This window comes from Myxine glutinosa, chromosome 1, assembly GCF_964187855.1.
Source record: "Myxine glutinosa chromosome 1, kmMyxGlut1.1, whole genome shotgun sequence".
Classification (NCBI taxonomy): Eukaryota; Metazoa; Chordata; class Myxini; order Myxiniformes; family Myxinidae; genus Myxine; species Myxine glutinosa.
In genome coordinates, this window is record NC_136261.1 from 3,546,864 (window position 1) to 3,572,104 (window position 25,241).

The following is a 25,241-nucleotide window of genomic DNA, read 5'->3' on the forward strand; positions in this document are numbered from 1 at the left end:
GATGAGCACCTGGTGGAACCATTGAGGGTGCTGTTTTTGAGAGGCGGGTTGGTCGTCGTTTATGGGAATAAGTCGTGGATTTTTGACATGTCCTGTGCATGTCAATATGATGCACAGTTAATATATGCTTCTGGGTAACCATGAATATTCTGGGTAACCATGAATATTCTGGGTAACAATGAATATTCTGGGTAACCATGTGTTGAAGAAGGATTAATTGGAGATAGTTGAGGTGTTGAGGAGGTCTCCAGAGTAGAGGTGCTTGTGTAAGCAATGTTCACAGACACTGTCAGGTTGGATAGGAAATTTTATATTTTTTTTTTTTTTTTTTTTTTTTTTTTTTTTTTGTATACAAGATCGAGGCTCGTGAAAGAGCGAACATTTATCACACAGAAAGACAAACCGACAAACCGACACATAACCGACAAACCGACACATAGAACAAATAACATCGGGAGCGGTAGACAAGATGGGGAGAGAGGGGGAAGGACACAAACACAACATTTGAGAGCAGGAACCGAGAGACATGGAGACATCGAGAGATCTGTGGGAGGGAGAGGGCTTTGGGGGGGAGGCATGGGAAAGGGGGTGGGAGAGGCATAAAACATATGGACACTGCCAGGACTACCAGGAAAGAAGTTGGAATTACAAACAAGGTGGATCTGGGGTGAATTAGTGGGGGTAGAAAAGATCAAGGTTTTGGATGGGGGAAGATAAGAGATGGTGGTGAACAGCTGTTTTAAAGACCTGGAGGGAGGAGTGGGATTGAAGGGAGTGTGGGAGTTTGTTCCAGAGGCGGGAGAAAAGAGGAATGAAGGAGTGAAGGTGAGCAGAGAGCCGAGATTTCGGCAGTTTAACCATCAGAGGCTTGCTGGCAGATCTTGTGCGACCTGTAGGAATATTTGGGGGACAGAGCACAGAGAGAGCTGGGGGAGCAAGGCCGTAGAGGAGTCGGTAGAAGACGGAAAGACCACCAACCTGCCTGCGGTGAGTGAGTGAGAGGCCCTTGGAGTTAGCTTCATCACGGGAGATTCCAATGATTCTGAATGCTTTGCTTTCAACAGCGTGAAGACGAGCTAGGTGTGAGGCAGGAGCACCAGCCCAGAGGGGAGAGCAGTATTCCATTGAGCTGCGGATGAAAGCCTTGTACGTGGTGAGGAGCTCAGGTGTGCCAAGGAAGGACTTCGCACGACGGAGGATGCCCAGTCGGCGACTGGCTTTGCAGGCCAGCTTGGAAATGTGGTTTTCCCAAGAAAGATCATGGCAGATAGTGAGACCCAAAAGCTTCAGCGACAGAACTTCTTGGAGAGGATTGTTGAGAAAGTAGATGGGAGGGTTGTCCAGTCGATCTTTTCGGAGAGACATAGTAAGAGTGTGAGATTTGTCAGGATTGAAAGACATGTTCCACTTGTTTGACCAGTCTGTGATTTTGTCCAGGTCTTCAGAGAGTGAGGAGGCTGCAGACTGCCGATCTGAGGGAAGAGGAATGGAGCGGCAGAGAGTGGAGTCATCAGCAAAGAGATAGAGAGGATTTTCCAGAGAGTCGGAGAGATCATTGATAAAGACCAGAAAAAGCACAGGGCCCAGCACACTGCCTTGGGGAACTCCAGCCTGAACAGGAAGGGGAGATGAGAGAAATCCATTCAGGGCCACACGTTGACTACGACCAGAGAGGAAGTCCGCAAGCCATGCATGGAGATTTCCATGGATACCATAGGAGTAGAGTTTGGTGAGCAGAGCTGGGTGCCAGACCGTATCGAAGGCACGTGATATGTCGAGGGAGACAGCTCTGATTTCCTGTTTGGCATTGAGGACCTCCATCCATTGTTGAGACAGGAGAAGCAGCATGTCCAGAGTAGAGTGACCTGGTCTGAATCCAAATTGATGATCAGAGATCAAGCCATTGGAGAAGAGGAAAGATTTCATATCCGAAGCAATGATGGATTCCATGACTTTGCTGATAATTGGGAGCAGGCTCATTGGTCTGTAGTTAAAAGGATCTGTTTTTGCACCTTTTTTGTGTAAAGCGGTAATGTTTGCTGATTTCCAGGATGCTGGCAGATGACCTTGAGCAAAAGATAGGGTGAAAAGAACAGAGAGAGGGTGAGATAGAGCGGCAGAGCAGGATTTTAGGACCCGTGGGCTGATGCCGTCTGGTCCAGTTGCAGAATCAGAGTCGAGGTTAGACAAAAACTCCTCCACCTTGTCAGGAGAGAAGGACACAGAGTCCAGGAGCAGTTGGGTTCGACTGGGAAAGGTGGGAACAGAGAGAGATGGGTTTGGGACTAAAGATTTTGAGGCAAACACAGAGTTGAGGCATTCGGCTTTGTCACGTGCGATGTCAACTGTGTGGCCATTTGAGGTAAGGGAGGGGATGGAGGGGGAACAAATACCAGAAACGGATTTGACCAGACGCCACCATGATTTGGAGGAAGGAGACAGGTTTGAGAGTTCGTTCTTGAGTGAGGAGAGATAGTGCTTCCTGGCACTCCTGAGGGTAGACACACACTTGTTCCGAGCTTGGTGGAAGGAACTGAGATTGCGTTCAGTTGGATTAGCCTTCCAAGAGGCAAAGGCAAGTTGTTTCAGGACAACTGCCTCACCACAAGATTCGGTGTACCATGGACGGGAGGAAGGGTAAGACAACTGAAGACGAGATGGGATAAATCTGTGCATGAGAGAGATCAGTTTGCTTTGGAAGAATTCCCAGGAAGAATTGATGTCAGAGGCAGTGGAGATGGGAGACCAATCCAGACGATTGATGGCTGCTTGAAGCCCGTCCCAGTCGGCCTGAGTGAAATGCCAGACTCTTCGACGCTGAAACTTATTGGAGAAGGAGACTCGGCTTGTTGAATCACATAGTACATAGACATACAAAGTGTAGCAGAGTTCCATGGAACAGTTCACTTCTGATTACAACACAGAATTTCACCGCATTAACACAGCAGAGCAGGCCAGTCCTGTTCTAAACTTTCTCTTCCAGCTCTCTCTCTCTTTTATAAGGGCAAAGTCCTTTGAAGTTTCCCAGGAGAGCAGTGTGTTTTCCAGGCATTCTGGTCCCACGTCTGGTTCTGCTTATGCACGCTATGAGAACCCACAAGTATGCCTTGAAATGTAAAGATAACAGATGACCTTTCAGAAAATCATACCCTAAGCAACATTATTTCTTTAAAATATTTGGCAATGATTTCCACTGTCACAGTTCAGATGAATGTACATCTGATTTCACTTATAAAGAAAGATGTATGCATTGGAAAGAATTTGCTGAGACCACAGTTTTTCATTGGCACAGTTCGAGAGTACATTATTCACTGGTCCAGCACAAGTTCATTTTTCCACATGTGCCTGAGAGATAAAATGGTTCACAGTGCAACGTCCATATATCTGAGTTAACTGAAGAAGAGAATACAACAGAATTGTAATTAACTACAGGGAGACTTATCCAACAAGATGGTCTTAATTAATTTGATGAATTAAGTAGAAGTTATACTTCCACACATGCCAGCTTGGTTTTTATGCCTCCGCCGACCAAGTCACCAGAGACATTGTTTTCGGGATGTCCGTCCGGCTGTCCGTCCATCCGTGATAGGTTTTCGTTGGCGCTGTAATTTGAGAACAGCTGAAGGGATCCATGTTAAACATGGTACAGGTTTGTATTATGATGTAAAGATGAACTGATTCGATTTTGGGCCATGAGGGCAAAGGTCACAGGTCATGTTAGGTAAAATCCTGTTACCATGGTAATTTGTGAACCAGTGATGGGATTTTGACCAAAGTTGGTACACGTTTGTATTATGATGTAAAGATGAACTGATTAGATTTTGGGGTCATGAGGTCAAAGGTCACAGCTTGTGTTAGGTACAAATCCTGTTACCATGGTAATTTGTGAACCAGTGATGGGATTTTGACCAAAGTTGGTACAAGTTTGTATTATGATGTAAAGATGAACTGATTAGATTTTGTGGTCATGAGGGCAAAGGTCACAGGTCATGCTAGGTAAAAATCCTGTTACCATGGTAATTTGTGAACCAGTGATGTGATTTTGACCAAAGTTGGTACAAGTTTGTATTATGATGTAAAGATGAACTGATTAGATTTTGGGGTCATGAGGGCAAAGGTCACAGGTCATGTTAGGTAAAGATCCTGTTACCATGGTAATTTGTGAACCAGTGATGGGATTTTGACCAAAGTTGGTACAAGTTTGTATTATGATGTAAAGATGAACGGATTCGATTTTGGGGTCATGAGGTCAAAGGTCACAGGTCATGTTAGGTAAAATCCTGTTACCATGGTAATTTGTGAACCAGTGATGGGATTTTGACCAAAGTTGGTCCAAGTGTGTATAATGATGTAAAGATGAACTGATTAGATTTTGGGGTCATGAGGTTAAAGGTCACAGGTCATGTTAGGTAAAAATCCTGTTACCATGGTAATTTGTGAACCAGTGATGGGATTTTGACCAAAGTTGGTCCAAGTGTGTATAATGATGTAAAGATGAACTGATTAGATATTGGGGCCATGAGGTCAAAGGTCACAGGTCATGTTAGGTAAAAATCCTGTTACCATTGTAATTTGTGAACCAATGATGGGATTTTGACCAAAGTTGGTAGAAGTTTGTATAATGATGTAAAGAAGAAATGATTAGATTTTGGGGTCATGAGGTTAAAGGTCACAGGTCATGTGAGGTAAACATCCTGTTACCATGGTAATTTGTGAACCAGTGATGGGATTTTGACCAAAGTTGGTACAAGTTTGCATAATGATGTAAAGATGAACTGATTAGATTTTGGGGCCATGAGGTCAAAGGTCACAGGTCATGTGAGGTAAACATCCTGTTACCATGGTAATTTGTGAACCAGTGATGGGATTTTGACCAAAGTTGGTACAACTTTGTATTATGATGTAAAGATGAACGGTTTAGATTTTGGGGCCATGAGGTCAAAGGTCACAGGTCATGCTCGGTAAAATCCTGTTACCATGGTAATTTGTGAACCAGTGACGGGATTTTGACCAAAGTTGGTACAAGTTTGTATTATGATGTAAAGATGAACTGATTTGATATTGGGGCCATGAGGTCAAAGGTCACAGGTCATGTTAGGTAAAATCCTGTTACCATGGTAATTTGTGAACCAGTGACGGGATTTTGACCAAAGTTGGTACAAGTTTGTATTATGATGTAAAGATGAACGGATTAGATTTTGGGGTCAATATTTCATAGATCAAAGTTCAGGCTGTAATAGGATTTTTTACTACGATAACTTAAGAACGGCTGAAGGGAAGTAAGTCAAACTTGATACAAGTATGTATAACGATGTAAACATAAACGGAATTGATTATGGGATCAAGAGGTCAGAGGTCACATGAGATAAAAAAAAATTCTGTTACCATGGTAACTTGTGAACCAGTGATGGGATTTTGATCAAACTTGGTATAAGCATATGTTATGATGAATATGTAATTCGCATCAAAGGTCATAGTGCAGCATGGTATGTAATTCGGTACGATTTTTGTGCTAAAATTGATTTTTTTGCAGATTTGGTACCATTTTGGATCAAAATAACAAAAAATGTTAGGGTCCAATTTTTTCGGGCACTTTTAAAAATGGCCGCCACCAGACAAGTCTAGGGGGATATCTCAGGAATTTTATTGATCTGTGTGTCTAATTGGTGTGTTTTTTTAGGGTGCCGAGTCTGATTTATGAGGGTTCCAGATCGATTCGAGGTAGAGGGCATGGTCATTTGGTCAACGTTAGGGTCCAATATTATTTATCCAATATTATCTGTGCCAGCTCTCCAACTCCTTGCTCCTTCTCTTTCTCTTGCATTTGGGCTGTATAATACGACTGAATATCTTCGAAGATTCCAACCATTTTAGGATCTCGCTCGTGAAGGGCCTGCTTCAACTCCACACATTGCAAGCGCAGAGGTCCAGATGGAAGTTCACCGATGATGGCATCAAACTTCATCATCATAATGGCCAGGGCATTAATAATGTGGTACTCCACGCCCCTGTTGAAGGCCTTGCCACCATAAGTTCCTCGGAGCGCCGCAGAAGAGTAGATGCCGCTCTCTATGGCGCATGTGTCAGCACCGCTGCCTTCAACTGTCTTTCCCAGGGCATGTAGTGAAGCGAATGCAATATGTAAGATACCGGCTCTCAAGACCCAGTTCCGGTTGCGAACAGACTCTTGAATCTGGATTGCACGATTATACAGATCAAGGTCAAGTGTTATGAGCGTGCGTCTCTCAGGGCCCACAATGACAGCAGATATGTTTTGTGTGAGACTCAAAACGGTGTATAGTGTGGCGTAGTCAGTGGGAGAGGTCTTGAAGAGGGGTGCAATAACCTCGGAGTTTGTCCCATTAACCTCAACATGTCCTTGCTTGGATAACAGGAGAGATTTTGTTGCCGCCCACGTTGGCATCACATCTTGTTTCTCAAGCTTTTCCTTTTTACCAATTCTATTCCTCACTTGAAGTATTGGAGCCGTAGTATTTGTACTATCCAGGCATGAAGCAAAGGATTCCATTGAGTCAGCAGGTGATGAAGGGAGTCGACAGAGACCAAGCACTTCACCTTGGCCTTGGCGTTCCATGTGACCTTCAGAAGATGAAAACACAGATTCCTGAAATGTTGATGCTTCTCCAGTTACATCTGATGAAACAGCAACCTGTGGTTGGAGTCTTTCATTAGCCATGTAGTTTGTGAGCGCCCAGGTGTTGGTTAGTGTTTGTACTTGGGTAACAGATGGTCTCTTTGGCTGATCGTGTACTCCTCAAAATGGATTGGTTTCAGCTGTATGACTGGTTCTTCAAGATAATTGATCTTAACTTTGAGATGCTTGGATGGGACCTTGTCTGGGAAGACTAGAGGGGTGTTGATCGGTTCAGCCTTCTCATCCTCCCTCTGATTAAGGACAATAAGTGTTCCATGGAAGGTATTCTGTCCATAGGGAGTATCTTCAAGGAGATCGATGTTGTCAATAGCAAACCAGACATTCACATCCTTCTTCACAAAGTCAGGGAGACAGAAACCTCCAGTCTGCTGCATTCTCAGCAGCACAGCATGCTCAATACGCTTTTCAATGTCGAGTATGTGCTGGTAGTCGCTGCCAACATACACAGAAGTGAGATTGGTCATAAGACTTTTGTCCCGCACCCGGGAATGAACAGAGAGGGGCAGTCCGATTGACAGTGGTGTTTCAACTCCGAGACGCCTGAATCCTCCATCATTCTTGGGTTTATGCTTGACTTGCCTGTCACTTCGCGTGTTTTGCATTAAGAATTGACATGCAACATCGACGGTTTTTGCACTTCAGCATCTCGCCTACCAGTAACTCTTCTAACGTGAGGTCCAAACAAGAGTTGGTTGAGGAAGAATTGCAACATAGGTGGATTTTTTTAATCCTTCAAATCACCATTGAATTTCCAATGTCGATGATTCATGATCTCTCCCCTGAGTGCATTAGCCAAACTAACCAAAGCATCAACTGAAGCATTCTTTGTTGTAGCAAGTTCAACTGCCTCGCTGACAGATTTTGATAAAATCACTTTGTCACTTTCGTTTTTACCAACCGATTTTACAAACTCGACATTGGGAAGATATTCTTGAATCAACTCTTTTAGGTACTTTTTATGGTTGCCACAATAATGATCTATGTGATACTCTTCTAGAATCGATACATACTCATCATTGGGTTACGGCCTGAAGCACACCAGACCAAGCCTTAAATCACACGGTCTTTATTTATTTATTATCGCATGAAAATCTCTTCCTACACATAAAACAAAGAAGGGAGAAGAGAGGGAAAAACCCGAATAGGCCAGTCAAGAGTAGGCAGGTCCAAGAGTAGGCCAGTCCAAGAGTAGGCCAGTCCAAGAGTAGGCCGGTCCAAGAGTAGGCTGGTCCAAGAGTAGGTAGGTCCAAGAGTAGGTAGGTCCAAGAGTAGGTAGGTCCAAGAGTAGGTAGGTCCAAGAGTAGGCCATTCCAAGACTAGGTAGGTCCAAGAGTAGGCCAGTCCAAGAGTAGGCCGGGCAGTAGGCCCCAGGGCAGGCCCCGTAGTAGACCCCAAGGCAGGCCCAGTGGTAGGCCCCAGTGCAGGCCCAGCACAAGAGGGTAGGAGTAGGCAAGTTCACGAGTAGGCCCCAAGGCAAGCCCAGCAGTAGGCCCCAGTACCGGCCCAGCAGTAGGCCCCAGTGCAGGCCCAGCACAAGAGGGGAGGAGTAGGCAAGTTCACGAGTAGGCCCCAAGGCAGCCCAGCAGTAGGCCCCAGGGCAGGCAGAGTTTAATCCAAGTCCACCGTCCGGTGCAGAGGTGGCCGCAGAGGTGGCCGCAGGGGTTGATCCGGCATAAGTCAACCTTCAGGTACCATGGTGGCAGCAGGGGTTGATCTGGCATAAGTCAACCTTCAGGTACAGAGGTTTCTGCTGACAACTCGACGAGCACACAAAAAGGCACTCACCATGAGGTCTCTTCCAAAATGGCCCCTCTCCCCTCTGAATCACCTTCCTGGCCCCTCCCCTGCCCCACAGCCAATCATAGGCTTTATACCCATGGACCAAACTACTTGGTCTAACTCACAGGGGGGTGTAGGGGAAGGAAGAAGAAAAAGGTCACAAACCGTAACACCTCCCCCCCTTTAAGAAGAAAACTTTACCCCAAGAAAAGTTTTCGTTTACAAAGGCAGGATAAACAGTGCAAGCATAAACCTAACCCAGCATAAACAGTGCAAAAAACAAACAGCCATCTCTCCTTGTGACATTTACAGGCATCATAGCTCATATGCAGGGACACGAAAAAAAACTATTAAGCTCGAGATAGAGCATCTGCCATGACATTATCTCGACCCGAAATATGTACTATTTTCAAGGGGTACTGCTGTACTAAAAGCCCCCATCGGTTCCCTATCAGGTGCTTGTGGAGCCACGCTAACTAATTCACTAGTCAATATCTTGATGCTTTATATGACCTACCAACTGGCCGGCCGAGGTCAGCCTCACGCTCATAGTACCCTTTAAGCATATTAACGTGGCACACCAGGCGGGGTTTCCATCTGTCATGGGTCCGCACCACGTAGTTCACCTCACTCAGCTTTTTTTCGACCCAGAAGGGACCGCTAAACTTCGCCAATAGTGGCTCCCCGGGCAGAGGTAGTGAAACTAGCACTTTGTCTCCAGGCCTAAAATTACGAGCTGTCGTATTCAGGTCAAAACGGGCCTTCATTACTCGCTGAGATACTTTCAAATGTTCCTTGGCGACATTGCAGGCGGTGTTAAGTCTTTCCCGGAAAGTACCTACACAGTCCCGAAGGTTAGGGTTCTCCGTCTCTTCGAAGAATCTCTCTTTCACTACTGGGGAAACACAAACCCTATTGCCAGCCAAATCATTTCCCAATACGAAACTAATACCCTCCATGGGGAGAGTGGGGACTATTCCTACCATCACGGGTCCTGTGACCAAATCAGACTTCAAGTTCACCCTATGTAAGGGGACTGGGACATAACGACCTGCAATGCCCTGGAGTAAGGCACTCGCTTTCCCCGAACGACTCAAAGTCAATGGTAAAACAGCAGACAACATCAACGAATGGGCGGCCCCAATATCCCTCAGAATAACTACGGACTTGACTTTCCCGTCCCAAGACACTTGGCCCTTTGACACAAATAGTAAGGGCATTTTATGAGATATTTCACAAATCTGTTAACTAAATTGTTACCAAAAAATTTCTTCACCAATATGTTTGTAAAGGTGTGTAATAACATGTGTTAAAATGTTGAAGTTCAACTCCCGTGGGAAACCCAGAAAAAAAGCTGTTGAATTCGGGTACCGAAAAATTATTTTCGAGAATTTTTATTTGTTTTAATCGGCCCTTAAGTAACTTATGAGGGGTCAAATAAGGGTTTTTCATGATTCTGAGTTGATTGTTAACATTTATATTTTCACTTTTACATTTACACACAAAGTAGCTTTTACTTCACACACATATATAATACTCAAGAGTTATTTCTCATTCACAATGTCAGAAGTTTCAACAGTCATTGTCTATGTCTTCTTCAGACTCAACAACATCATGACTGCAGTTTCTGCATGTAATGCCATTACAGACTCCACAGGCCGAGATGCACGTGACCCCATTCTTCTTGCAGCTGCATCGCCGGTTGCTGCAATCTCCATGACAATTACAGCTCGTGAACTGCAATAGCTCCTCAGGAGCCGTGGGGTCCAGTGTTGGAACTGGCTCATACCCATGCACACCTATTGTCCATCCATAGTCACTGGGGTTCAGAGACATGCTCTGTAGAAGGATCCAGTACCGGGTCTGCAGGTAGGCACGGAGTGAATGTTGTGCAGCTGCACCCTCTGTTGGAGGTAGAGTCTCTGGTTTGATCACTCCTGCCGCTGCCTTCCTTGAGAACATGTTGTACCGAATTTCACCATTCTTCAATTCCTTCAATCTCCTTCTCCTGGGAGGAACTCGATCTGTGTGCTCTGCTTTGCATCATTAGCATGGATTCTCTTCATCCAGCCATTCCAGTTGGAGTGTGGGAACTCAGGATCGTTGGCTTTGATCACCCACCCCGCTGCCCAGAGTGTGTCACCTGGAGTGAGGAGTGGCTGATCATGAGCCAGGGAGGAGGAAAGCTCAGCGAGGGGGAGAAACATGATTGCGTTCGTTCCTATCTGTTTCCTGTTCGTAAATGGAATAATCTTTACTTCAGTTCCTCTCAGGATCTTAGCTTTGTCGAGTGCCTTCAACTTCACCCGGGGGAAAGCTGCTGTTGTCTGTGGATCTGGCAAAGGTGGTGCCGGAGAGGTGACTTCGATCCAACCCATTGAGTGAAAGGGAGTGTTTCCGTGAATAGAGACAATGTTTAAATCTATATTGTCTCCAACAAACTGAGTGACTGCATTGTTTGTTTCCCCAACCTCCATAAAGACCACCTGATCATTACTTGACAATTCACTTTCACTGGCTGGCACTTTGGCTGTCATCACTGATTGATCCTCAAGCGCAGCATCAACCGCAACCTCATCATTGATCTGTTCATCGGTTTCCTCCACAATGGTGTCAAGAGTGCCAGAAGTATCTGGAACATCATCTCCACTCCTACTATTAAGGAAGCAGTATTTGTAGTTTTGTGTCTCCATGTAAGACTCAGTGTATCCCAGCCGGTGGAACTTGTTGAGCATCCATTTTGACCCAAATCTATGATCAAGTTGTATGGCAAGCCCCATTTGGTGTGGCAATACTCCAGACCGAGGTCGACAGGCCTTAATAAAATTCTACCCCCAAACGGCAACTCTTTCGTCTGTCTTGACAATCGGTCTCAAGAACATCTGAAGGCTTGCAGGAACAAGTTTCAGCTGACTATCGATGTCAGTCATACTGTGTGTGGTGGGGTATGACTTTGGACCTAAATCAATCAAGGCAATATCATTGGATATGAACTTGAGTGCCGTCTTTATGATCTGAGTCTTCTCATCTCCATGGTCAAGATTAGCATGATGCTCTCGCAGAATATTGTCGGTGCCATCTTTGAGACAGAGTACATCTGCCCTTCTTTCCTGTGTTGTGAAATACAAGGTGTCTTCGTATTTCTCTAGAAGTTTTATCTTTAGCCAATGCTTTGAATAAGAAAGGCTCTTCTCTGGTGACTGATCAAACTCCTGCAGCTTTTCATGGACTTGGTCCATGTTCATTACCCCATGCTCTAATTCTGAGTCTAACCATTCGCAGAATTCAATAAAAACTGCCTCTCGCTCCTCATCAATACTCCTCTGTCCTCTCTTCCTTTTTCCTTCCTCATCAGTCTTGGACAAACTGTCACCTCTCGCAAACATAAGTTTGCATCGCAAATGGTACAGTGTTTCTTCTGCTACCAAGTCGTTGATCCCTTCCAGGCGTCCAGTGACTTCAGTGCCCCAGTCATCCCCGCGACTCCGTGCTGTCTTCAGCAAGCTTGCCTTCAGTGTATCTGCAGTCAAATTATCTGGCACTCTGTATTTCTTTCTAGCTTGTGCTGGATTATTTTTGTAGAGCTGGGCTGGTTGGTTGCAAAGAATGCATACATCCTTATACAGGAGGTCAACTGACGGTGATCTTCTAGAACTGCAGCCAGTTGATGAATTGAACTCACAAGTAGTGCGTCTTCTCTTCAACTTTGATGACTCTTTCTCTGCCTTTGATGCTTGAGCTGACTTCTTGGTGGTTGCAACAAAGTTGTTGTACAGATCATTTTTACACTTCTGGTGGTACCTCAGTTTTCCTTCCTTTTGAGCCTCTTTCATACGTTCCACAACAGTAACATTTTCGACAGTTTCTGCTTGTTTCAATAAAGTTGAGTATCCCTTTGGAGTTGCCTGTATGAGCCTTTCAGCTGGTGTATCCGAGCGTGCACAGATGAAGCAATTGAGCACAGGTGGAGTAACGTCTTCATCCATATTGCTAGACTCCATGTCCTGCAAAGTATAAAATGAGATATATTTAGAAATTATTTTTCCACAAAGGAGTGTCTGTGGTGAAATATAAATGTTAACAATCAACTCAGAATCATGAAAAACCCTTATTTGACCCCTCGTAAGTTACTTAAGGGCCGATTAAAAAAAATAAAAATTCTCGAAAATAATTTTTCGGTACCCGAATTCAACAGCTTTTTTTCTGGGTTTCCCACGGGAGTTGACCTTCAACATTTTAACACATGTTATTACACACCTTTACAAACATATTGGTGAAGAAATTTTTTGGTAACAATTTAGTTAACAGATTTTCATCTGTTTCCCTTACTAAAAGGGTTTATAATGGTCCTGTACGGGGCTCGTAAGGTCCGCAGTATCCTCAGCCTTAACTGATATTCGCATCTGTCCGCAGTATCATATGCCGCTTCCGGTCCGGTCTGGAGAGGACGCTGGCGTTACTTGTTCGCCGCTTCTCCGACTGGGTCATTATATATAGTCTGCTTTTCTGGTGGTCGTGGCGGCTTTTTGGCCGTTGGGTCTGCCCTCTGTTCGGTCCCGGCTCTGCTCCTGGCTTCGCCTGCCCGGCTCTTCCACCGTTTCCTCAGGCCCGCTCCCGTTGTTTGTGGCCGTTGTTTGCGGCTGTGGCTGTTTGCCGCTGCGGTCTTGGTTTGCGTGATTAGCGGCTGCGGTCGTTTGCCGCTGCGGCAAGGCCTACTCGTCCTCCTCAACCTTGGCCTCTTACTCGTCCCTTCGCTCCTGCCTGGCATGGCTCAAAGGTACTCCGCCGCAAGGCTTCTTCTGCTCAATACTCACTCCAGCCCATCATGCATCTCTGCAATCAAATCACACGGACTCCTGCGACGACCCAGATACATTCATAGAGGCTCCGGTCGTAAGTTTGTTTACTTACAAACAGGTCACTTCTTTCCCGTACTCTGGTCGGCTCAGCGCACTCCCACTCATCGTCCCAGCGCACATGGTCACAGCAACGCACACGATCGCACCTCCTGTCTGCAAACCCTGGCTAAATCACCTGAGTTCATCCTCACCGTACAAAGCAACATCAAGCTCACTCTGTTCAATACCCGGTCCCTCAACAACAAAAGCCTCATCCTGAACGACTACATTCTGGATAATAAACTGGACTTTCTCTGTCTCACTGAAACCTGGCAACAACCTCTGGACTACTTCGCACTCAACCTCACTACACCCAATGGATATTGTTACATCAATAAACCACGCTCGGAGGGCCGAGGTGGTGGAATTGCCGTAATTCACCGACAGGACATCAAGACCAGCCTCATCTCCATCTCATCTGCTCCATCATTTGAACACCTGGCTTTTAAACTCTCTGGTCACACACAGTCAGTCATGGCTGTCGTCTACCGCCCTCCCAAACCACACCCATCATTCCTGTCTGACTTCTCCTACTTTCTGACAAAGCTATGTTCCCTCTCCCCCTCAATCCTCCTCCTCGGTGATTTCAATATCCACATGGACTCCACTGACTCCACAATAACCACTGACTTCACTGATTTACTCACCTGCTTTAACCTCACTCAACATGTCAACTTTCCTACCCAAAACCGTGGGCACATTCTGGACCTTGTCTGCTCTACTGGATTAATTTTGCACCATCTCACTGGCTCCGACCTCACCCTCTCTGACCACTTAGCCATCACTATGACCATCAACATCCCCACCCCAGCACCAAGGCATTATCGCACTATCAACTTCCGTAAGCTAAACGCTCTTTCACCTACCTCATTCTCATCCACCCTCTCTGAAAAAATGTCCACTTCTCCCTTCGTTGACCTCCACACCCCTTCTGACCTCACTGACTACTACAACCACACTCTCTCCTCCTGCCTTGACCAGCTTGCGCCTATAAAAACCAAAACAGTTTCTTTCACCCATTCTGCTCCCTGGTTTACCCCTGAACTCCGCCTGATGAAAACTCGTGCTCGCCAACCTGAAAGACTCCGCAATAAAACAGGTCTCACAATTCACTCCCAAGCCGACAAGGACCACCTACAACACTACAAAGATGCCCTCTCCCGCGCCCGCTCCACCTACTACTCTCAAATTATCCACTCTGGCTCTGGAAACCCAAAAGCACTCTTCTCTACAATAAACAAACTCCTCAGCCCCCTGAACACCACCACCCAGTCATTCACAGAAGACAACTGCATCTCTTTCCTTTCATTCTTCCAAAGCAAAATTGACAACATTTACAGCAGCTTAACCACCACTGCACCTGCTCCCCCTCAAACCACCTGCCCCCCCTTATCCTGCCAACCCCTGTCTCAGTTCTCCCCAGTCTCCCCTACTGACCTCTCTGAACTCCTCATAGGAATGAAAACTGCCACCTGCACTCTTGACCCCATCCCCTCCAGGTTTGTCAAGGCCTCCCTTCCTGCTCTCTCTCCACTTATCACTGCAACTATAAACTCCTCCCTGTCTACAGGCATTGTCCCACCATCCCTCAAAATTGCTGCTGTTACCCCCATTCTGAAAAAACCTGGACTCAACCCTGACACCCTAGGTAACTTCAGACCCATCTCCAACCTACCCTTTCTGTCAAAAGTTTTGGAATGCGCTGTAGCCACTCAACTCAAGCATCACCTCTCTGCCAATAACCTGTATGAAACATTCCAACCGGATTCCGCTCCAACCACTGTACTGAAACTGCTCTCCTCAAAATCACCAATGACCTTCTCCTCTCCTCTGACGCTGGCAACCTCAACATTCTCAACCTCCTCGACCTCAGCACCACCTTTGACACCATCAATCACACCATCCTCCTCACCCGACTTGAAACCACCTTTAACATTACCGGCACTGCCCTCTTGGATCAAATCATACCTCTCCGACAGACGCCAGTTCATCTCCATCAATAACTGCAAATCCCCCACTGCTCCCCTCCCCCAAGGTTCAGTTCTTGGCCCCCTCCTCTTCATCCTGTACCTGTCCCCCCTTGGTCACTTAATCCGCCGTCATGGTCTCCAATTCCACTGCTTCGCCGATGACATCCAGCTTTTCATCTCCACCAAGTCCATCTCCACCGCCACCCACTCTATCCTGACAAACTGCATCACTGAAATAAAATCCTGGCTTCAAATCAACTTCTTCAAACTTAACTACGATAAATCTGAAATAATCATCATTGGCCCAAAAACGCTCACCAAATCCACCCATAACTTTGCCCTCAACATCGACGGTTTCCCAGTATCCACCTCCCCTCACATCCGGAATCTTGGCATCATCTTTGACCAACCTCTCTCCTTCGACAAATACACTAAACAGATCACAAAGACAGCCTTCTTTCACCTGAAAAACATCGCCCGTCTCCGTCCATCCCTCTCCTCCACGGCTGCAGAAACCCTCATCCACGCCTTCATCACCTCCCGTCTGGACTACTGCAACAGCCTCCTCTTTGGTTCACCCTCAATAATCATCAATAAACTCCAATACATTCAGAACTCCGCTGCCCGTCTACTCACCCATTCCCGGACCCGTGATCACATCACCCCCGTCCTTTACAAGCTTCACTGGTTCCCCATCCCCCAGAGAATCCAGTACAAAGTCCTCCTCTTGACCTACAAAGCCCTCCATAACCTGGCCCCATCCTACCTGACTGACCTCCTCTCCAGACACACTCCCACCCGCAACCTCCGCTCTGCTGGTACCAACCTCCTGACCCTCCAACCCCCCATGCGGACCAAATTCAGATCCTGGGGGGACAGGGCCTTCTCCATCGCTGCTCCCACCCTCTGGAACTCACTACCTCACACCATCAGAGACTTATCCTCACTCACCACATTCAAAACATCACTCAAGACCCACCTGTTCAACACTGCATTCAACATTTAACCCACAGCATTTAACCCCTGACTATCTCTTCTCCTGCTCCTTCCTTTTGCTTTGATTATTTACCTGTTGATTTTTGTCTTTTTGCACTTGTTTTTTGTACTCTGTCAAAGCGTCTTTGGGCTTCTTGAAAAGTGCTATATAAAATAAATGTATTATTATTATTATTATTAACTGTAAGGGCACGATCCCTGTGGCTGTCCACTTTGGTTCGAACCAATGCAATAGGTCTAACGGAGTCTCCCTGCTTCTCCTCCCTTTGCAATTTCCAACAGTTCGACTTCAGATGTCCCCTCTGTTTGCAGTAATAACACGTGGGGGCCGGTCCCCGGTGAGATGCCTGACTCGACCACTCAAACTGTCTACCCAGAGACGGCCGCACCAATGGACCCCTATGGTCTGTCCACTTCCTGTCTGACCGGTCCTCACTAACCCCCTTCTTGTTATCCCAGGTAGTACCATAATGAGGAAAACCAAGGCCTCTCTTATGGGTAAGTTCATAATCATCTGCACCAACAGCAGCTTTTTTCAACTCACCAACCTTATGATCCATAAGGTGTGTCCTAATGTCCAAGGGGATACTGTTCCTAAACTCTTCCATCAAGATAACCTCCTTTAGATTACCATAGGTCCTATCCACTTGTAGAGAACGATACCACCGATCAAAACCCATTTCCTTCTCCCTCGCAAATTCAACAAATGTCTGCCCAGCCTGCCTTTTTAAGGTTCGGAACTTCAGCCGGTATGCTTCCGGAACTTGCTCATAGGCTGACAACCCAGCCTTTTTAACAGCCTCCTAGTTCTCGGACTGATCCTCCGACAGAGCTGAATACACTTCCTGGGCTCTCCCTATGAACCCACTTTGTCGTAGCAGGGTCCAGTATTGTACGGGCCACTGAAGATGTTTTGCTATCTTTTCAAAAGACAGAAAAAACGTTTCCACCTCCTCCTCGTTAAACTTGGGAACAAGCCTAATGTTCCGAGCCACATCAAAGGAATGGGGGAGATCATTTTGACCCCCACCTGAATCGAGGGAAACCGGTTGGGCCTGTCCCACCTGAATTTCTAATTTTGTTAACTCAAACGCTCGTTCTTCTTTTTCTCTTTCAAACTCTCTTTGCCGTTCCTTGTCTTCTAACTTTAGTCTGAGCTGTCTTTCTTCTGATTCTATCCGGGCCAATTCCAAGGCTTCACTCCTCAATCTTACCTGTGGTTCCAAACCCATGTGAGTGACAATAGCCGAAACAATCTCCGCCTTTTTCATACGAGATGTCCCACTAACCCCAAGATGATCAGCTACAGCTAGTAACTCTACCTTACGTAACTGTTATACATCTTGCACCGATAGCCCCTTCTTCTCCACAAATTCCTTCACTTCAAAATCCATCTCCTCAGCCATGGTGTACGACGGTAGTAAATATGGAAGTATCAGCACCGTAAACAAAAGTCAAATTATCTGCCAATGAGAAAATTTACTATTACGAAAAAACAAAAATCCAAGACAGGTATCATGTAATCCAAGATCCCGGACGAGCCCCCAATTTGTTACGGCCTGAAGCACACCAGACCAAGCCTTCAATCACATGGTCTTTATTTATTTATTATCACACGAAAATCTCTTCCAACACATAAAACAAAGAAGGGAGAAGAGAGGGAAAAACCCGAATAGGCCAGTCAAGAGTAGGCAGGTCCAAGAGTAGGCCAGTCCAAGAATAGGCCGGTCCAAGAGTAGGCCGGTCCAAGAGTAGGTAGGTCCAAGAGTAGGCCAGTCCAAGAGTAGGCCGGTCCAAGACTAGGTAGGTCCAAGAGTAGGCCGGTCCAAGAGTAGGCCGGTCCAAGAGTAGGCCGGTCCAAGAGTAGGCCGGTCCAAGAGTAGGCCGGTCCAAGAGTAGGCCGGTCCAAGTTTTTTTGTTTTTTTTTTGTTTTTTTTTTTTTTGTGTGCTGAATCGAGGCTCGTGAAAGAGCTAACATTTATTTCACAAACAAATCAACCAGACAAACAAAACGCACAAAATGAGGGAGCGGAAGACAAGATGGGGAGAGAAGGGGAAGCAGGGAGAGGGCTTGGGGGGAGGAGGCATGGGAAGAGGGGGGGGGGGGTGGGAGAAGTATAAAACACAAGGACACCAAGGAATTCCAGGACAGAAGTTGGTATTTCAAAAAAGTGGATTTGGGGTGAAATTAGTGGGGGTAGAAAAGATCAAGGTTTTGGATGGGGGAAGATAAGAGATGGTGGTGAACAGCTGTTTTAAAGACCTGGAGGGTGGAGTGGGATTGAAGAGGGTGAGGGAGTTTGTTCCAGAGGCGGGAGAAAAGAGGAATGAAGGAGTGAAGGTGAGCAGAGAGTCTTGATTTTGGCAGTTTAACCATAAGAGGGTTGCAGGCAGATCTTATGCGACCTGTCGGAATATTTGGGGGACAGAGCCCAGAGAGAGCTGGGGGGGGCAAGGCCAGAGAGGAGTCGGTAGAAGACGGAAAGACCACCAACCTGCCTGCAGAGAGTGAGTGAAAGGCCCTTGGAGTTAGCTTCATCGTGGGAGATTCCAATGATTCTGAATGCTTTGGTTTCAACAGCGTGAAGACGAGCTAGGTGTGAGACAGGAGCACCAGCCCAGAGGGGAGAGCAGTATTCCATGGAGCTGCGGATGAAAGCCTTGTATGTGGTGAGGAGCTCAGGCCAGTCCAAGAGTAGGCCAGGCAGTAGGCCCCAGGGCAGGCCCCGTAGTAGACCCCAAGGCAGGCCCAGTGGTAGGCCCCAGTGCAGGCCCAGCACAAGAGGGTAGGAGTAGGCAAGTTCACGAGTAGGCCCCAAGGCAGCCCAGCAGTAGGCCCCAGGGCAGGCAGAGTTTAATCCAAGTCCACCGTCAGGTGCAGAGGTGGCCGCAGGGGTTGATCCGGCATAAGTCAACCTTCAGGTACCGAGGTGGCAGCAGGGTTGATCCGGCATAAGTCAACCTTCAGGTACAGAGATTTCTGCTGACAACTCGACGAGCACACGAAAAGGCACTCTGCCATGAGGTCTCTTCCAAAATGGCCCCTCTCCCCTCTGAATCACCTTCCTGGCCCCTCCCCTGCCCCACAGCCAATCATAGGCTTTATACCCATGGACCAAACCACTTGGTCTAACTCACAGGGGGGTGTGGGGGAAGGAAGAAGAAAAAGGTCACAAACCGTAACAATTGATTTCATTCATACTTAGTACAACGTCACCAACAGAGAGTGAGGTTTTGACAGATAAGAGCAACAGTTCATCACAAATCTCCTGAGTGATCTTATCCTTATTCACCCTGTCCGAGAATGTCCGTTGAGCATACCGTAAGCATTTTCTGTGATAATACTTTTCCTGGGCAGCGGCATTGCCTTCCTGTTCCAGACCAGAGACGCATGCCCTGATGGTGTCGTCCTTAGTCGTGCTCTTGATATCAAGCAGAGTTCGACCCATCGGATCACTGAGAACCTGAAGGAGCGGTTCTGAGTCAGATGGTGCACAGAACTTGCAGGGAGAAAATATACATTTCACCTCTTTCGGCACACATTGAAAGCACCTAGGACGGGTCCCTTGGTATTTCCCAGGATGACCAGGCCCTCTTTTTGATGAACTATTAGAGCGAGAGAGAGATTCTGAATGAGCCCGCTTCCTGTTTCTAGCTCTTTCTAAATGGTCTTTGTTCACAATAGGCTTGCGACAATCGCTATGATATCGAACATTCTCTAGCTGAGATTCATCTAAACTAGACAAACGATCTGCAAGTGGCTTGAGTTCATTCTCTCCCAACGATATACGCTCTCTGCAACATGCTAACAAGTCAGTAATCTTGTCGACACCCGGTTTCTTGACCAGTTTTTTCTGCGACGATTCGCCTGCCAGGCAGACAATACAGCTATTGGAGAGGTCTTGAGACATTGTGTGTGATACTGCACTGTGCCACACTCAGTAGGTCTGTAATTGTGTTAGGCAACTGCTCCAAGACCTGAAACATAAGAAAAATGTGTGATGCCATGAATTCAATTTGATGGTATTCTTTACTGTCGTGTATACAATTACAACATGTAGTAACATTACAAACAAACTAGATTTGACCCTGACGCTCATTCTTGACCTTAACGTCGTGATTGACTATACATAATCTGAAACATCTTGGAAACTGATTTTTTTTTTAATGCTGATAATGTATAATAAACAGGTACATAATCATGCTGAACACTTTAGCATCAATTTGCTGCGTTATTGAAAGCACCACAACACCATTTTATATTAGCTCTATGGTTATGCCCCACTCTCCCCGACATAATCTTGACCCTGACCAAATGACCTTTACCTCAGATCGATCTGGTACCATTGAAGGAGCTGCGCTCCAACGCGAGTCGAAAGAATTGACGCGACCAAAGACGGAATTCGTCCGAGTTGCTTTATTGAAACAAAACAGCTCAGGTATTCTGACAAGCCCGTTTGTCGGGCAGCAATATATATACACATTTATGCCGGGGCGTTTGCCCGGGAAAACCGAGACCGGGCATGCCCGGGTGTCAAGGGCGAGTCCTGGAAAGGCGAGTCTGGACATGCCCGGGCGTCCTGGACGCGGCCTGGCAAGTCGAGGCTGGGCGTGCCCGAGAGCCCTGGAAAGGCGAGAGCGGGCATGCCCGGACGCTCTGGGCGAGCCCTGGAAAGGCGAGTCTGGACATGCCCGGGCGTCCTGGACGCGGCCTGGCAAGTCGAGGCTGGGCGTGCCCGGGCGCTCTGGGCGAGCCCTGGAAAGGCGAGAGCGGGCATGCCCGGGAAAGACGAGACCGGGCGTGCCCGGGAGGTTCGGGCGTGCCCGGGAACAGCGAGTCCGGGCATGCCCAGGAGAGGTGCGTCTGGACCCGTCCGGACGAGCCCGGCATGGCGATCGCGCCCTGGCCGCGTCCTGGCAGGTGCAAGGCGATTGTGTACATTCAGCGGGAACCGCTACACATGCCCCTCCAGAATCGACCTGCACCGGCAGGGTCAATTTAAGGGGGGTCCGGATGACCCGGCCGAAGCGACCCCTGGAGGGTCGTGGGGGGGGGGGGTCCGATCTGGTGGTGGGTGGTCGAGCGGGGGGAACTGTGGACGGGGGGCGGCCTCGCCACGGAGGAAGTGCCAAACGTGGTGGTCGGTCGACGTCCACATGCGCCGGTTTGAGGCGGTCCACAGAGATCCGGTCCGACCGGCCGCCGATGTCGACGACGAAGGACTTGTCGCCCCGTCGCAGGACCCGGAAGGGCCCGTCGTACGGCGGCCGGAGTGGCCCCCGGTGCGCGTCATGACGCACAAAGACGTACTCCGCTGTGCGAAGTGCCGGGGGGACGTAGGACTGGGGGCCACCGTGGCGGGACGTTGGCACGGGGGCAAATCGTCGGGCGGCCTCCTGGAGGTCCGAGCGCTGGTGTGCGGCGGACCAGGGACTGGTAGCGTCGGGCACGAACTCGCCCGGGACGCGGAGCGGCTGGCCGTAGACGAGCTCGGCGGCGGATGCCCAGAGGTCCTCCTTGGGGGCCGTGCGGAGGCCCAAAAGGACCCACGGCAGCCAGTCGGTCCAACTGTCGTCCTGAAGGCCGGCCATGAGTGCGGCCTTCATGGAGCGGTGAAACCGCTCGCACAACCCATTGGCTTGGGGGTGGTAGGCCGTGGTGCGGTGCAGCGTGACCCCCAACGAGCGGGCGACCGCGCCCCAAAGTTCGGACGTGAACTGTGGGCCACAGTCGGACGAGATGTCCGCCGGTGCGCCGAAGCGCGCAACCCAGGTGGCGATGAACGCCTGCGCCACTTCGGCGGTGGTGGTGGAGGTGAGGGGCACGGCCTCCGGCCACCTGGTGGTCCTGTCCACCATGGTGAGCAGGTGGGTGAACCCCCGCGATGGGGGCAGGGGACCCACCAGGTCCACGTGGACGTGGTCGAAACGCCGTGCAGGCACGGTGAAAGGGGCTAGCGGGGCCTGGGTGTGGCGGTGGACCTTGGCCCGCTGGCAGGCCGTGCAGGCGTCGGCCCAGTCGCGGACGTTCCGTCGAAGGCCGTGCCAGACGAAACGCGCCGACACCAGCTTCTGAGAAGCTTTCCGGCCCGGGTGAGAAAGGCCGTGGATGGAGGCGAAGATGCGGCGCTGCCAGGAAACGGGCACGATGGGGCGAGGCTGGCCCTGGGAGACGTCGCAGAGCAGGACGGTGCCCCTCGAAGGGGATGTCGGCCAGGCGGAGGCCCGTGTCCGCCGCCCGGAGGGCCTGCACCGAGGTGTCAGTGGTCTGGTCGGCCGCCATGAGCGTGAAGTCCACGCCGAGGTGGACCGCGTTCGCGCTGGCCCGAGAAAGACAGTCGGCCACGGCGTTGTCTTTGCCGGCGACGTGCCGGATGTCCGTGGTGAATTTCGACACGGCGGAGAGGTGGCGCTGCTGGCGGGCCGACCACGGCTCCGTGACTTTGGCCAATGCGTAGACCAACGGCTTGTGGTCGACGAAAGCCGTGAACGGGCGGCCCTCCAGGAGGTGTCGGAAATGGCGAACGGCCAGAAATAGACCGAGCAGCTCGCGGTCGAACGTGCTGTATTTTAACTCGTTCGGCCGGAGTTGCCGGCTGAAAAAAGCGAGTGGCTGCCAAACCCCGTCCACCCATTGTTCATGGACGGCGCCCACCGCGTAGTTGGAGGCGTCCGTAGTGAGGGCGATGGGCGCGTTGAGCACCGGGTGAGCCAGCAGCGTTGCGTCGGCGATGTCCCGTTTTGCGCTCGCGAAGGCCGCGTCCATGGCCGTGGACTAAACGATGTCATGCTTGGCCGGCTTGCCCCGGAGGGCCTCGTAAAGGGGCCGCATGAGCTGAGCAGCGCGGGGCACGAATCGGTGATAAAAATTCACCATGCCGAGGAACTCTTGTAGGGCCTTGATGGAACGGGGACGCGGGAACGTGGTGATGGCCTCGACCTTGGTCGGCAGCGGCACGGCCCCGGTCTTGGTGATGCGGTGGCCCAAAAAGTCAACGGTCGTCGTGCCGAAGTGGCATTTGGCCGGGTTGACAATTAAGCCGTGCTCGCTGAGGCGACCGAACAGTGTTCGGAGGTGGAGGAGGTGCTCGGCGCAGGACGTGCTGGCGACGAGGATGTCGTCCAGATAGACGAAAAGAAATGGCAGGTCGCGCAGCACGCCGTCCATTAAGCGCTGGAACGCCTGGGCCGCGTTCTTGAGGCCAAACGGCATCCTCAAAAATTCGAACAGGCCGAACGGCGTGATGACGGCCGTCTTCGGGACGTCGGCCGCCCGGACAGGTACCTGGTGGTATCCCCGTATCAGGTCAATTTTGGAAAATATGACCCGTCCCGCCAAACGGGCGGAAAAGTCCTGGATGTGCGGGATCGGGTACCTGTCGGGGGTGGTAGCGTCGTTGAGGCGGCGGTAGTCGCCACATGGGCGCCATCCGCCCCCCGGCTTTGGCACGATGTGCAGTGGTGAGGCCCACGCGCTATTGGAGCGCCGCACAATGCCGAGGTGCTCCAACGCGTCGAACTCGGCCTTTGCCACGGCGAGCTTGGCCGGGTCGAGGCGGCGGGCCCTGGCGTAGACCGGCGGGCCCGTAGTGGGTATGTGGTGCTCGATCCCATGCCACACTGCGACGGCCGAAAACGTCGGCCGCGTGAGGGCCGGGAATTCCGCGAGCAGGCGAGCGAACTCGTTCGCCGTCGGGAGGGCGCACGCCAGTTCGGTCGGTGCGGAGCTGCTCATCGTGCACGCCAGGGAGCTGAAGGTCTCGGCGTTGACAAGGCGACGTCGTTTGACGTCGACCAGCAGCCCGTGCGCGCAGAGGAAGTCGGCGCCCAGCAAAGCCATAGGTACGCAGGTGGTCACAAAGGTCCACTGAAAGCGCTGGCTGCCGAAGCAGAGCGTGACGTCGCGCGGGCCGAAAGTGCGTATGGCCGAGCCATTAGCAGCGACCAAAGAGGGGCCGCAAATGGCGTCCCGCCTGTCCTGCTCGGAGGCGGGTATGACGCTCAGTTGGGCGCCGGTGTCACAAAGGAAACGCCGCCCGGACGCTTTGTCCCGAATAAAAAGCAAGTTGCCCGAGTGGCCGGCGCTCATGGCTGAACACCGGCCCGGCCGTTTCCCGACTTGCCGAAAGTGCACGGGGGTCGGCACGTCCGAGCCTTGTGTCCGAACCTGGCGTGGTAATAACACCATGCCTGGTCAGGTGGAGGCCCCGGCCGTCGTGTCGGAAGAGGTCGGCGCGGCGTGGCGGCCGCCAGTTGCACCGGCAGTTCGGCCTCCAACCGCGCAGGGCGCTCGGGCGTCGTGGGCGTCGCCTCGGACGGCGGCAGGCTCCAGGTAGCCGCGCCGATGTGTTGGCCCACCGAGGAGATCTTATCGGCTTCCCTGGCGAGGGCGCGGGGATCGGTGATCGACGTGCCAGCCAGGGCGAGGCGTACCGGGTGAGGCAGCTGGCGAAGGAACAGCTCGCGGAACAGAAAATCCGGAGAGTGCTCACCGAGCAACGAGAGCATATAGTCCATGCGCTCGGACGGGCGCGTGTCACCGAGCTCGGGCAGGTCGAGCAGGCGCCGTGCGCGTGCCGCCGGTGAGAGGGTGAAAGCGTCGAGGAGGAGCGTCTTCAGCGCGTCATACTTGTCAGCAGCCGGCGGGTGCTCGAGGAGGCTCAGGGCGCGGGCCGCGGTGGCGGAACCGAGCGCTGCCACGACGTGGTGGAAGAGGGTGTCATCCGCGGTGATGCCTCGCATGGCGAACTGGGAGTCCGCCTGGGCAAACCAAACAGCCGCGTGAGCCTCCCAGAAGGTAGGCAGTTTAAGAGTCACTGCCGTGTCCATGTCGGTAGGTCACCAGTGAAGGAGCTGCGCTCCAACGCGAGTCGAAAGAATTGACGCGACCAAAGACGGAATTCGTCCGAGTTGCTTTATTGA

At 50.0% G+C, this 25,241-nt stretch overlaps 1 protein-coding gene across 2 annotated transcripts in view; it reads left to right on the forward strand.

The window, feature by feature from the left end:
* Nucleotides 1-25,241, forward strand: part of LOC137420827 (uncharacterized) — a 137,144-nt gene that overhangs the window by 9,568 nt on the left and 102,335 nt on the right. The gene's annotated exons all lie outside the window — the stretch shown is intronic.